The sequence below is a fragment of the Triticum dicoccoides genome, chromosome 5A, assembly GCF_002162155.2.
Source record: "Triticum dicoccoides isolate Atlit2015 ecotype Zavitan chromosome 5A, WEW_v2.0, whole genome shotgun sequence".
Classification (NCBI taxonomy): domain Eukaryota; kingdom Viridiplantae; phylum Streptophyta; class Magnoliopsida; order Poales; family Poaceae; genus Triticum; species Triticum dicoccoides.
In genome coordinates this window covers 644,022,403-644,038,097 of record NC_041388.1, presented here as the reverse complement: position 1 = coordinate 644,038,097, position 15,695 = coordinate 644,022,403, and positions in this window count along the sequence as shown.

Sequence of the window (15,695 nt, the reverse complement as noted above, 5' to 3'; positions counted from 1 at the left end):
TTCCAATCTACGTCAACCAATATGCCAAAACATGAGGCAATCCAAGAGAACACTTTCCATGTGCACCATTTGGGGAGAGTCCTTCAATCCCCACAAATGCTTCAACCAGCTCATTGAACAGATCGATAGCACCAGTCCACTGTTCTACAGATACAGGCACTCAAGTAATTGGCAGATCAAACACAGGGAATTCATTAAGTGCATCCACATTTTTCCATGGGGGGAATCTGACCAAGAAAGACTTTTCTGAAACACCTCTAATCTGCCATGGCCACTGTTTGTTTTTACAGAAAATTCCAGAAAGGTTTTTATGCAACTCTGCTTCAGTGACTCACCTTTTACCAATCGGACCAGACCGCAATTCTTGAAGTTGAGCCAATTAGCTTCTCGACCAACGGGGGCATCAATATGGTAGAAACCTAGGCCAAGTGCAGAACTACCAAAGAAAGTAGCCATAGGATGAGGTTGAGCCCAAGCCGCATAATTGTTGACGTTGTGCCCTTCCAGCCCATAGATGAAGCAAATTTTTGCCTCGATACAGTTGCCCACGTAGTGTCCAAGTCCCCTACAAGTGAAGCATACCATGTCTTTGTACCTTCCATCAGGAATTTGCACTGGGGGAGCTTGTGTAGGAGGTGGAGGACCAACTGCAGTCGGAGGTTGCTGGCGCAGCGGAGCAATCTTGGGAGGGCCTCCCGCCGCCCCTGCCAGATTGGAGGTAGCAGAAGGGAGGTGCTCACTCACCCCGTTTTGTTGGCAATTTTTGGAGTTCTTGCACGGCAGCAGCACCAACTGCTTGCTCGGCCCCTGATGGGGTGCTTTGTTGACCATGGCAACCACCTCAGTAAAGGACCAAGATCCGGTCCCGATCCCTTCTCGGACGATTTTGAGGGAGATAGGAGCAGGGTCGAATGGACAAAGCCTGGTAATTGGGAATGGATTAGAGGGGGAGAAGCATCTGGATCGGCATGATCTTTTCGAAGCCAAGCGAGAGTGGCCGGAGGAGGTGGTTTTTTGCGAGTGAAGCCCACAACTACCCAAAAACTCTAGCCACCACCTCATCGGTGTCAAGGGGTATTGAAGGCATCTTTGGTAAAGCCGTTTTCGACGCGACACACTTGATAGGAAGGAGAGGTCTAGCCATAGGGCCACCCGACACTGGAGGTGGGCCTTTGGAGGGACTCGCTGAGTGGCCCCCCAAACTCAAACCCAAACAAGACCTCCGATGAACTGGAAGGGGGAAAGGTCACCGGCGGCGAGGAATCCGACGGTCCAGGGCACAAACCCCGACCCATATGAACATCCATAGACGGTTCAATGGAAGAACGAGATCCCTGGGATAACCCAGCACCACAACAATCACCATGGTTAAGACGAATCTATCAAAATTTGCATCAAAAGGAGATAGGAACTTCACTACGGTCACCCATCCAAGGAGGGGGAGGATGAGATTGATGGGAAGACCAACAAGGCTTTGGCCACCAGCGTGAGGATCATCGTGAAATTTTAGGAGATAGTTAGCGTGCACAAGCTCCACATCACAAACTTGGAGAGGATCAACGAGCTTCTTCTCGGCATACTCGCCAACATTCCATTGCATGCACTTCTAAAGAACCCCGGTACTGACAAAAATGGGACTAAATTAATTTCATTTGCTTTCCAGGTTAAGCTTGAGGAGATTTTGTAGCCCTTGTATCTCCCTTTGTCGCCTTGCGTAGTTATATTCCAGTTAAGGTTTTAGTTTGTTTTAGTTACTATAAAAGTGGACCATCATGTTCTTTTAATCGATGGAACACACTCAAATCCGATGAGTACTAGGTAACTTCTCTTGAATGTTTTATTACGATATTCTTGAAACCATATTAGACACATGATGATGCGGAGCATCCTACGGACAACACCATGTCAAGATTCTGTTTGGCAAGTGACACGTGTGACATCTACTTCACACACATAAAGGTGAATCATCCCCATTACACGTGCTCACTTGACCCCTTCAAGGATGGCATACTACTTGACACTTCACTCATGTGCATGCATAGGTATTGTTGGAGCTTCATGGGGGATGAGGAGGAGTGCGAGTGCAACGAAACGACTACACCATCCGTGAGGGAAGCATGGAAGCGAAGATGGAAGAAACAGAGCTACTGCAAGTTACAGCCACCTGACGTCCGGATGCCATCGGACATCCGGTAACTGACGCATCCCAGATGGCTAGAAGAACTACAGCTGACGAGCGCTACAGTGGCCGGACGACCGACGGTCACCGGACGTCCGAAAAGTCCCAGCCACCGGACATCCGAAGCCACCTATCCAGAGAAGAGACGTCAGAAGTCCGACACCCTTCGGACGACCGGACCTCCGCAAGCGACCGGACATCCGGTAACCATGAGACGTCCGACACTGCCTGTGCGTAGAAGGGTCTTTGCCCTTGTATCCCTCCCCCACTTACCCCTTTGTGGCTTAGACTATAAATAGACCACCTGCCCCTCCTTACTAGGGTTACCATAGGTTTAGCACATTTTAGAGATAGAGCTTTGCTCATCCTTGTGGTTCTCCTCCATCGAGAGATCGCGGCCTCTACGGAGAAGATCCATGCTTGGATTCAAGACCCCTCACGGGAAGATTCCTCGCGGATTCAAGGCCTCCTCATGGAGATGAACTAGTTACTGTTTGAATCGTCTTTTGTTGAATTTGGATTGTGTATCTCTCTTTGTGTTCATAGATCTAGCACATGTGTGATTGTTTCTCATTGATTTGAGTGATTCCTCTCTTTTTCCCTCATGTTCTTCATGGGATCCCCTCCATTTCGTGAAAGATCACCCCCTAGGGTTCCACCCTACATCATCTTGGTATCATGAGCCACGTTGATCATGAATTTGGAGTCTCCCCACCGTTTTCTAGCCTTTTTTTGATTGATTTCGTCCTAAATTTCAAAAATCCCCGCCAAAAATAGCTCCAATTTTTTTTTGATTTGTTGGTTGATGATGTTTTGTTGAATTTGATCCATGGATTCGTTGTGTTTCGAGTGGATCTAGCATCTCCACAAGTTTCCCCGTCTTTCATCCACGAAATCTCATCAATTTTGGCCCCAAAATCGTGTCCCAAATCTGGGATCTTGAGTTGACCCTGACTCACCGGGTGACCGATGTTTTCTCGGACGTCCGGAGCCACAGGAATGACCAGACGATCAACACATACCGCAAATCCGGACACCCCCCCCTGATCCAGAGCTGAAATCTTGGACTTCCGACACCTGTAGATATCAACTTCGGCTGAATTTTGTTTCGGCCATAACTAATTCATCCTGACTCAGATTTTGATGTTCTTTAGATCGTTTTGAAGCTCTTGACATCCCCTTATCACAAAAACAATTCCAACATCATTTGACTCCATCAAAGTTTTGAAACTTTTGCATCTTTGCCTAGGGCATTCACCACACACTGGTATGCATCAGTGCTATACACACGGTTTTTAACCCCTTTCTGCCACGGCATTTGGAACCGTCACCAAGTGAGTGTGAGCGATAGGGGGTTCCTTCCCACACGACCCAGAAACCATAGGGGATAGGCCCTCCTAGCATACAAGTTGGGGCAAAATGAGCTCGTGTGTGATCGAGCGAGGCATCGAAACCCAATCGTTTCTGTTTGTATGTACATCCCACATGGTGAATCTCAGAAAAACATTTGCGTTCATATGTGTCGACGGACAGGACGTTGAGCCCTACGCCACCATCGATGAGAGTCTTGGTAACTTGCACGTTACTAATGACTGGTGAACAGATCATCGGGAGGGCGCCAGCGGTAGCTGCGCGCTTGAGCTGATCTGCCGAGCTGAACATGATGGCGCACTTGGACCACTCGAGCGGGCGGGTGGCCTCGAGCTTGGGGAGCACTGCATTCACTTCACGAGCGAACTGTTTGAAGATACGTTGTGAGGCTGGGGCTTGAGCTCCGCCCAAGATGCAGGCGATGGCACGCGGCTCCAGGAAGCCCCCAGCCACCTCGTCCTGATGGTGGTCATCATTCCTTCTTGGTGGTGGCGGTAGTGGAGGGAGACTGGCGTTGCCCTGAGGACGATCTTCACGAGGCTGATCCCTCCAGGCGCCCTCGTGAGACTGATCCTGCCAACGGTCCTCACGAGGCCAGTCGCGCCACTCCTGCCGCGGGCCACGGTCATCCCAGCGTCCGCCACCACATCCTCCTCCTCGGTCGTATCCCCGGTCGTTGCGCTCGGGGCGTCGACCAAAGCGTCCTTCTCGAATGGTTCTCAGCTCTTGACAGTCGCTGGTGTTGTGGTTATGCAGGTTATGGAAGGCGCAGAACAGTCGGCTGCTCTTGGATGACTCAGGTTGGTCCCTGCTGCGCTTTGTGTCCGGCTCCGCCGCGAGCACGGCTGCTCCCTTGCGCTTCACGTCTTTGCCCTTGGCTTTCTTCTCCTCCGGGCCCGCAGCCGGGAGCTCGAGGAGGGAGAGGCGCCCCTCCTCAGCTCTTGCGCACTTGGTCGCCAGGTTGAACAGCTCCAGAGACGTGCACAGCTCCTCGTGGATGGCGAGCTCCTCCTTCATCTTGACGTCGCGGACACCATCGGAGAACGCGGATATGATGGCCTCATCTGTCACCTTGGGGATCTTGAGGCGAACGTTGTTGAAGTGCTGGATGTACTTATGGAGGGTCTCTCCAAGTTGTTGCTTGACGCGGCGTTGGTCACCGCAGCTGGTGGGCGGTCGCGAGTGGCCTGGAACACTACAAGAAACTTGTTAATACATGACGGTACTAGTCCGTCATAGATCAGCCAAAATCTGTCATGCGTCCATGTCCATGACAGACTTAAAATCCGTCATGTATATCGCGTCATAATTTGACACCATGCCTTCCATGACGGTTCTTAGCCGTCATGGATCTTCCCCAAGCCCGCCAAGCCCAAACTACACTGTGACGGAACAAACCGTCACCGATTTACATGATGTGGATGCAATGTGGACCTAACAAGTTGTCTACGTGGATCTGACGTGGAGGCTAACAGCCCATGTTGTAACCAGCCCAATTAGCGATTTGGCCCAATAATTTTGGTGGATGGTCCAACCAATTAGTTGTTTATCTTTGTCCTGCCCATTAGCCTACCTAGCGCCACTTTTGTACAGCCTGTTATCACAATGAAACGCAATTCACAACAGGACAACCAATTTTTATTCATTCAAAAATAGAAATTGTTTACATGACAATACAGAGTTCCAACAATCTAGTCTGTTTAGAAAAACAAAGCTTAATATCAAAACATCACAAGCATATCTAGAAAGCTCTATAAGCATCTTTAAAAAAGAATTGAGTAACATGACTCCAAAGAAAATGCACTACTAGCTGATTCAAGGCAGCTATCCGGGCCCAAGTAGATCCTGCTAAAAACCTTCAATCTCCACTAACACAGATTAACCACCAAACCTGCATAGAATCAAAACAAACTAAAAATTATACTCCCTCTGTACCATAATATATGTCAGCTGGAGTAGCTGAAGTTCATCTACTGCAGCTACATATATTACGGTACATTGGGTGCCATAAGTTATAAAAGCAAGCTCCCAAATTAATCCAAAGATTAATAACATTAGTTGATTTTCCAAGCAATCATCCATGGAAACGCCACTACTATATTATGGTACCACTTAAATTTGGGCAACGCACATGAAAACAATCAGACCAGTTGCAAGTTCAAAAATTTAGTCCAAAGAAAAGTGTGTCAAATGAAAGTACAATATAACTTTGCCTACAAGTAACAAGTAACAAACATACACCACAGAACTAAAAGAACAATAGCAGCAGCGGTTGGTCAGGTCATCGGTTCTCGACCGAATAGACAGTAACTGCATGGGCTAACAAGGAGCTGTCTATTTTGTGGCCTAGCAAACAGATTTCTCAAAGAAGCAAACAAACGTGATAGAGAGAGGTACTTAGTTTATTTTCTGAGAGGAAGCAGTGCGCCTGTACAGGTATTTAGTTTATCAGGATCAAACATTTCTGTACTCTAAAAGAAATGAGAACGAAAGTGGGAGAGACAGGCACTTAGTTTGTTTTTTGTGAGAGGAAGCTGTGCGTGCCTGTACAAGTACTTAGTTTTTCTGGAGTAGTAAGATGTGTACTTGTAAATCTGTACTATAGTGAACTATGAAACAAGAAAATGCTTGATAAACAGTGAACTAATAGTTAGGAAAGCGCGGCTTGAATTGATCATGCTTCGCTTATATTCAAGGATGGGTAGAAAACCTAGTCTATTATCCATGTTACTTCTGTTCATAACGATTCTATATGCTCAGGGCTAGGGGTTTACCACTTGATCAGCATTGAGAGTACTATTATTTATAACAGGAAACAATCATGAAATGAACCAATACATTTGTAAACAAGGTGATCGGAGTAAGAACTGGAAGACTTGTGCATGCGCAGCAAACTTTCATCGGCTTGCACAAGAACTACAAGTTATTTCATTACATGGCAAAAGCAATTAATAATGGTTGTTAAGATACAAGTAGAATCAGAACCCATGAACACCAAGAGATAGCAGGTCTAGTAGAGTGTCGATACAATGCATGATATCAGGGACATTGTCCAATGCAGATTTTATGCACACAAAAATATCTGTACAGTTATAATTTCACTAGAACCACACAACAGTCCACACCTTGAACAACTCACAACAGTCCACACCTTGAACAGCTCAAATCTACAACCTGAATAATTCACATCAAGAATGGAAGGGTATCAAGCTCACCCTGTTCTGCTCGAGGACGGTGTCGTTGGCGTCAATCAGGTGGAAGATGTACTGACTATAATGTGCAAAGAAAAGATATTAGTGTGACAATTGGATATGCGGTTTCATTTCATTATTACTGAAATGCAAATGTTGTCTCAATTGAACCAAATTCTTAAAGAACTATGCCTTCCCAAATGTCTAAATTGACTAACTAAATTCTTAAAGAATTAATTCAATTGCATACTAACTGAATAAGGAGGAGCAATGTACAATGGGTAGACGCACACTACTTTCCGTTTCTTCATGATGTACCTGAGGTTTGTCATGCATAAAGTAACAAGTATCTATTTATTACTTGGAATTAATGAACTAGCATCAGAAACCTGAAGTTGTGCAACACTGACCACCCTTTGGATAATAATAAAAGGAACATATTTTTCATCTTTGCATTGGTAAGACTAAAACACATATATCAGACACCAAATTACTAGGCCTTGAAATGTGCCAACTAAAATGAAATACCTTTTGTTGTCATCACAATATAAACCTCTACAGGTCCAGCAGGCAGTAGCTAAACTGAACATTTGCTGCCACTGACAGCACATGCTTTGACACTAAACACACAGGAATGTATCAATGAGGTTAAATGAACATGATAAAACTGAAATATTTAACATTTGTTGATTTTATATATTGATTCATTTAATACATTGAGAACCACAAACGGATAAAACAACCGAATTCAAAAACAGATTTGAGTTATCGACCCCTCAGACTAGCATACTTATGGCAGGTTCATCTATTCATTTTATTTCTTCCATTCTGTCAGACGAATCCATCTTTCCTTAGCTTTGTTAGTACACACACCGGTTGTAGAGGAGGAGGAACAAGCGGCAGTACTTGCATCTAATTCAGAAGATAAAAACAAGGAAGAAGAAATACACTGACGATTAAGAGCATATCAAGGAAAGGAGAAGGTGCACGATATAACTAGCTAAGGAGACTGGGCCAGCTCGTCCTCTGCACTGAATTGGGTGTAAGATGCATATACTTTTACTACAATCCATTCCATTGATCTTATTTTACTTTCATATATTAAAATCGCTGCACAAGAATGCAAGCATCTAACAGTATCATAAGAATCAGTATGCTTGCACATGTAGTCCGTTGCACCAAACAGATTCTATTGTTGATAATGCAGAGTCTTATTTCAAAATTCTACCACAACATTGTTCAGTTATAACTAATTCAGAATTTGTGAAAAAATTAGCAAACCTTCTCAAGTGGCTAGCTTCTAATGGTAATGCAAAAAGCACCTATGAAACAGCATGCAGGCCATCAGATTAACAGGTTTCCCACACTATCCAACACATAATAGAACCAACTAGAGTTGCAACAAGTCTTACAAGAAAAACGAGAATTCTTACCAGGAAATTTAGTCCATTATTCAGGCGCATACAAGTAGTAATCTAAATGTAACAGAGTTAGAGTATGGACCTGTAACGGGCTCTGAGAAGAGTAGGGACGCAGCTCACCAAAGAGGCTTGTAGATGATGTAGCTGTGGTAGTGCAGGTCAGCCACCGCCGTCGCGCAATAGAGGGGGTCGTCGCAGGATGCACGGCCGTGCCGCAGACGCGGAAGAGGAGGTCGGGGGTCTCTGCCGTCGAGCCCAATGCGCGCACGTGTACCGAGCTATGGGGCGCCATCCATAAGGCAGAGAGGGCGCGAGGGGCTGTGGTGTGCGACGGAGAGGAGCCGCCGGAGACACGCCGTCGATGGACGTGATGCCGCAGCCAAACCCTAGCCATGGGATAGAGCCCGCGGGCGAGCACCGGAGCCGGTCTGGAGGACGGAGAGGTCGGAGACCAGGTCGTGAGTGTGTTACGTGGTGGCCGACGTTGCCGGAATCGGCGGACGTTAGTCGCGGCGCGAGTGGTCGCATGAGAGAGAGACAGATGGGTTGCTGGAGGGATGGTTGGGTGGGGGTCTGGCGGATCTGGAAGCTGCCGGAGTTGCGAGGTAGGAGGAGGGAAGGGGGAGGGCTGGCGGCGAGCTGCGAGAGGACGGAGGCGAACAGATGGTGGGTGGCGGCGATGCGTGGGAGACGATGGGGAATCGGGAGGAGGGTCTAGCCACGGGCCGAGGAACAAGGTCTTAGGGTTAGGTTTTATACGGGAGTCGCTAGGCGGGCTGTACCGGGCCATCGATGACAGTTTGTGCAACTGTCATGAGAAATCCGTCATGGATTAGCACATTTTTTGTAGTGGAATTTGGCAACAAAACGGTTGCACATCTCGTTCCAGGAGGAGATCGAGCCTGGAGGCAGGTTTAGGAGCCAGGAGCGGGCACCATCCTTGAGAGCCATGGGGAACCAGTTTGCCATTACTTTCTCGTCGCTATTGGCCACCTCAATGCTCAGCTCGTAGAGCTACAGGAACTCCGCGGGGTCGGGGTGCCGTCATAGCGAGGAGGCAGGTCCGGCTTGAACTTGCCTGGCCAAGCGACACTACGCGGCTCAGGGGTGAAGGCGCGGCAGTCTGCGGTGGTCACCAGGACTCTGCGCTGGTGGAGAACTTGTCCTTGATGGGGTTCGCGCACCGTTGCCGCAGGCGGCACGAAGTCTTGCCGTGGTAGCGCAGGGAGCGCGGGGGCGTTTTTTCGCGGCCGAGGGACTTCTTGGCAGCTTCTTTCTTCTTGCTCGGGCGCCGGACGCGACAAGTCGCGCCGTGGGGCCGCGCGCCTGGCCGCGCGCCAAGACTCCGTCTTGGGGCAGAGGTCGTGGAGGCACTCCATGGGCCACGCCGCCCGCTGCTGGCAGAGGGTGAGGCAGCGAGAGGGACGGCGCAGGGGAGCCCCCTGTGGCGCTGACAAGCTCGGCGATGCGGTCGAGCCAGTCCTCGTAGAGGTCGTCGACGGGGTGGTAGCGCAGGAGCTCGCGCGCCATGCACAGAGCGTCATGTGCATCCATGGGAGCGCGACGAGCGTGGGATGACGAACCGGCCAGGGTCAGCGATGGAGTGGCAGTGCGGCCGTCCCGCCGCACCGAGGGGTGCAGCGAGGATGCTTGCTGCTCGTTCCCCGCTGGGCCGGTGGAGGCATTGGCGGCAGGCGGCGAAGAACGACAGGGTGGCCGGCCGACGGGAGCCGTCTGAGCAATGCGGGCGGCGAGGGCAGCCCGGCGCTCAGCGCGAGCGCGGCGAGCGTTCGCCATGGAGACGATGGAGCAACGGGACGCAGAGCAACGGAAGGGAAGCTTCAGCGCACCCCTACCTGGCGCGCCAAATGTCGGATCTCGGGTTCTGGCAAAAACCCTCAAGGTTGGAACACTGGGTGCACGCGAAGGTCTCCCCCTACCGATCCACGTCCTACCTTCGCGAAGATCTCAAGGGCTAACTCAACGAATGCGCAACACAAAGGACACAAGATTTATACTGGTTCGGGCCACCGTTGTGGCGTAATACCCTACTCTCATGTGGTGGTGGTGGATTGCCTCTTGGGCTAGGGATGAACAGTACAAGGGGAAAAAACAGCCTCCTGAGGAGAGGTGTTCTTGTGCTTGGTGAACTTATGGTTGTTCGAATCTCCTCCCTAGCTATGGTGGTGGCTAGTCCTATTTATAGAGGCCCTGGTCCTCTCCCCAAATATTGAGCGGGAAGGGAGCCAACAAAGGCCAATTTGAAAGGGACAACTAGTACAACTTATGCTGACAAAAACAGTCTTCGCCTGCAAAAAGCTCTGGTGGTGACGCCGCCTTGGGCTTCATGGTGACCTTTGACTTGTCGTCCTGCTGGCCATGGTATCGTTGCACTAATATGAAAACCTTTGCTTGACGCCTCGGTACTCCGCGCCTGCGCTTACTTCCTTAGCACCAAAGAGGAAACAATGACACTGTGCGCGTCGGCGCCCGCCTCATCTTGATCGTCATGGCTCACGTCATTGAAACATCGTGAGGTTTACCTTTCCTTGAACTCTCCGCCCCTCGCGAGCCAGCCTGGCGAGGGCGCTCTCGAGGAGGTCTTGTGTCATTCGCCTCGCGAGGCTTGGCCTCTCGTGAGGGTCTTGGGTGCTTGTTGGTGAAGATGGGCCGTTCCGGCCCGCTCGCAGAGCCACGCCGTGGGCCGCAGGCAGGCAAGTCTAGGGACCCCCGTTTGCAGAACGCCGACACTTTAGTCCTCACCCTTTAGTACCGGTTGCAGAACCGACACTAAAGGGCCTTACGAACCGGTCCTATAGCCCGGTTCTGCACTAGTGAGGTGCAACTGACACGTGGTGGGAGAACTCTCTGGTAATAAATAACATGTCCAGATGAGGTCGAGTATTGACACATACACATGGACCTAAATAGTGAACTACCATGCAAGAAAATTAGTTCTTTCAACATTGTGCTTAACACTAAACTTTGTCAACTAGCATACGGTACTGAGCTCACACGTTTTTCATGCAACTCAAATGGGACTTTGAGAGTTAGAATTTTAACTTGGCTGAGGTACAAGATATAGTGGACCAAGGTCCATAAAATATAACATAATATTTTAATGAGTCCCGTATTTGGGTGACTAGTAATTGTCTACCTGCAATGCATGTTGATATTAGGCATTATATTAACTGCACGAAAATATTAGGTAGGATATTATTTACAAAATATGTTGATATTTGGTATGGTATTAATTTCACGCCAAACGTATTGAGGGCTCGCCATTGAAGCAATCTAGGTCGTTGGATTGACCTGGCTTGATGGCCGACATTACTTGGATCTACCCCATGGGTATTTTTAGATACTAACTAATAAATAGTAAAGAGTAATGTGTATGTGCAATGCATGTTAATATTCGGAAGAAAATTTAATGTTGATATTAGGTAGGATATCAATTACGTATTAATTATAAAATTAACACAAAAGTTGATATTTCATATGAAGTTATTTTTTGCAAAAATGGTATGATTTTCATTGCACATTAAACATGTTGAGGGCTCACCATTGAAGTAACGTAGGCCATTGGATTGATATATGGTTTAATGGTCAAAATTAATTTGATGCGCCTTTTGGTCTTTTAATATTGGTACATATATAGATATAGATATAGGTATAGGCATATTTGTGTGATAAATTAAAATTTTGTAAAAGTTTCTTGGGCACTTGGTCTATTAATAAATTCAGAAGAAACATCTGGTCACTTGGCCAAACAAAATTGAAAACCAGAATCATGGGCACCTGAAAGAAATTAGAAATTAAAATTTAAAATTGGTGGCCATGGGTCCTATATATCACTGGTTTTTTTTTTGCTGGAACATATCACTGTTTCTTTGACGGGTGTTCATGCATGATGTAAAACGGCCGGGAAGCTAGTATGTGCATCTAGATCGATGACGCGTCACAATGTCGTTTTGACCGTTGGGAGGTCCAGCCGCATCCTATATAAACACTGCCCAGCCCATTTTTGCCAACCATCTCTTCGTGAACCCCCTCTGCACTCAAATTCAGCCGGCCCGATGGCTTGGAACCAGAACGGCGGCGCACCAAACAGAGGGCTGCCGCCACGGCCACCAACGATTCTCCTGGCAGCGCACGTCTGCCCACATTGCGGCACGCAGTGTATATCGGCTCGCTCCCTTGCTCTCCACATATTGTGGCACAACACCAGGGCGAAGCCTGGAGCGCCACGGACCCTAGTTGGGACGGCAAACCCTATGCCGCGCCGGCGTCCGCCCGTGGTGCCGCTCCCAGCTGCGGCACCAAGACCTGTCGCTGCAGTCCCGCCCGTAGCGCCGCCAGTTCCTGTCGAGCCGCTTGCCGTGGTGCCACCACCACCTGCGGCGGCTCCAGCTGTGCATGGCGGCGCCCGTAGCACGGTGCGTCGGCTTACACCCAACTCTGAGTTTTGGAAGGAGTACCGCAGTGGAGGAGACCCCCCGACCGAGATAGACTTTCTGGGGCAGTGGGAGTCGTCCATCAGTACCGCGCAGCCGCTGGACGGCACCGACGAGGAGACCGACGACTAGGCGAGCACCTTGGCTTGAGCCACCGAGCTGTACCCTGTAGCCTTGCAAATTCGAAAGCTCATCTTCCCTCCAGAAAAACTAAGATCCATGATTTTGATGCTGTTAGATCGATCAAGGGAAACAAAACTGCGTACCCATAAGATGAATTCATGTACTATAAGATTTAGTACCAATCTTTTGTTTGTTTGATCTCTGTATTTCCATAGATCTCAGAGCAAATAAGTAATTAAGAAAATATAAACGATGATTGGATGATTGGTGTTCAGTGGCTGGCAGAGACACCCCCTCCGCCCCCAACGATCGACGAACTCTTTGATAGCTACTAGAAGTCATTACGATTATATTTGGCGGGCCCATAAGAAAGCCCAGTCATGGTCATAGCCTCCCCCTCTCTCTACTACTAATCCTTGCCGTTACCTGAAAAATGCCCTGGGGTGATTAACGTATGATCTGAGACGATTAGCGCCGCCAGCAGCCGCTAGCTTGCGAAGTTCGATCAAATCAGGTGACACCGGCTCCGCGCCCGGCCAATCCTGCAAAGTACACTATGTCAATTCTCCGGCGTTTCATTCTCAAGGTTAGCACTATTAAGTACTGTCTCAATTCCCCTCAACCCTCATCTTATATTTATCGAATTGTTCAGCCAATTTTTGTTTTTTTGAGGATGGATCTACGATGCTAATTTATTTATAATTTCTTCCAATTGTTCGAACTATGATGCGTTTGTGAAGAGAAAATCATCGCCAAACACCATAAAGATTAATTCGAATTTTAAGCATGTTGTTTCAAGTTCCCCTTTTTAGGGTATGTTGTCTCAAGTTATGACCCTATTGAGATGCAAACGTGCAAGTTACAAGTCTCAATCCAAAGGAAGACGACTTGCTTCGAAATTAGATGATAATCTACATTGATGCGGAAACCTAGCAACTAGGTTATCTTCTGAAGCGACACATTATCTAGTATTGTGGTACTTCTTTTTTGCACTTCACAGGTTTTCTAATCAAGTTAGCTTGGCCAGCCTACACCTAAAGGGAGGCACTAGGATCAAGCTACTGATATGTTGGTTCTATCAGTACACTCGGTGACCATTGGATTAGTAACATAAGAAGTTCGATCAATAAAAGGGAAGGCTACGCTGTTTGTAAGATTCCTTCCTAATGGAGCGCTTTTACTACCCTTTATTGCTTGCTTCCGGCACAAATGCTTCCGAAACGCACGTATATGCTGAGGTCCTTGTTGCTGCTGCTTCAATCACAGAATATCGATCTGATGCTGGTAAAACTTCATGCTTTTTTATTTTACAAAATTTATTCAACAGTTATTTAGATGCCAGTAAATTTTGCTTCCAGTGCATATCAAATTTCATATGATCTGGTGAAAACATCTGTCTGGTGTAACATTTTATTTGGATTAATTCCACCGCAAAATAAAAAATGGGTCCTATGGCAAGATAATTTGCTTCTATCGCAATCAAATTTAGGTTGACCCTAACAAAATAGCCCATTGTTTCCATATAGCAGAATTTTGCATCAAAGAATTCCAGATAGGAAATTTTGAGCCCCATGCGTCGTCTTTTTATTATGTTTGCAACACGAGAAATCTTTGCTTCCACCCCCTACAAAAAGTGTTTCCATCGCAAAAATAATTTTCTTCTGACAACAAGTTTGTTTCCATGCTTTCTTCGTTCATACAACATCTTCATGTACTAAAGATTTACTTCTTTCAAGACAACAGTGATATAATGATGTAATGATTTTTAAGTTCATATCGTGTCCATAGACTATAGACTTACTTCCCTTCATCTAGCATGAGGTCCTCTTCATTGTGTGGTCAGATCCAGGTGTCGCTGCGCTTCTTAGCATATGTATCGTTCGCTTCAGCATAATTCAGCCTCGGTCTGCTTCGTTATTTCTAGTGAACTGAAAATGTATAAAGTGTAGTATACTGGCATTATGAAAACTATGTAAGTAATCTATGGAAGAAAAATACATAGACCAAACAAACAAATGTCAAATCATATGAGATTATGTAGCAGTGATAATAATGAAAATAAATTTTGGTACAGAAGCAGGATATATGAAAGTAAAACAATGGACACAGGAGAAGTATATGTAGCATAATTTAGAAACTCCATAGCATATGTAAGAATCATCTAAATAGAGCTATCTCAACATAACTCATCTCAATTTGAAGCATATTGAAACAGATATTATAAACCAGTCAGCTAATATATGAACATATGCTATTATGTTTGGAAGCATGAAAATAAATCAAAACGGGTTAGTAATGGAAGAATGCAGGAGAAGATAATCATACACACAAGCATGGCTAGGTAGTAGTTGAAATTATCGTTCAAAACCATGGAAACATGAATTGATAAAATTTGAAGCATTGCTAGCAAGAATTTGGAAAAAAAATAATAAAACTACCTATCTGAAATAACTATGGGAAATATAAGAAGTGTAAACTAGTTTTGCCTGATGCAAATATTAACCACAACTAATGAAGCGAGTGGTATTGTGACCCAAATTTCAGTTGTGATTGTAGCAAATATGAAAAGGAAGGAAAATGTACCACAACTATGGTACTACCCCAAATACATAGGAGAGGCAGATAATTGGCATGTGTGGTCTAGGCTACTGGTGTAGTTGGCCACCCAGAAAGGAAGACAAAGCCTCATCGGCATTGCAGGTGGATGGTAAACAACCGTTGGTGGGAGGTGGGCCGGGACCTTGTCGAGTAGGGCTGTGTGGGAGATCCATCTGGGTGCCATTGTCAGATATAACAATGGCATCAAGGAAGCAGAAAGGCAATGTATGATTTACAATGAAAGAATGAACAAACAAAAAATCAGATGGAATTATGGAGCAAATTACATATAAGGAAGAACATATGTAATATAATATGGATGCATTGCATGTTTAAATGGGAATAACAATGGTATTAC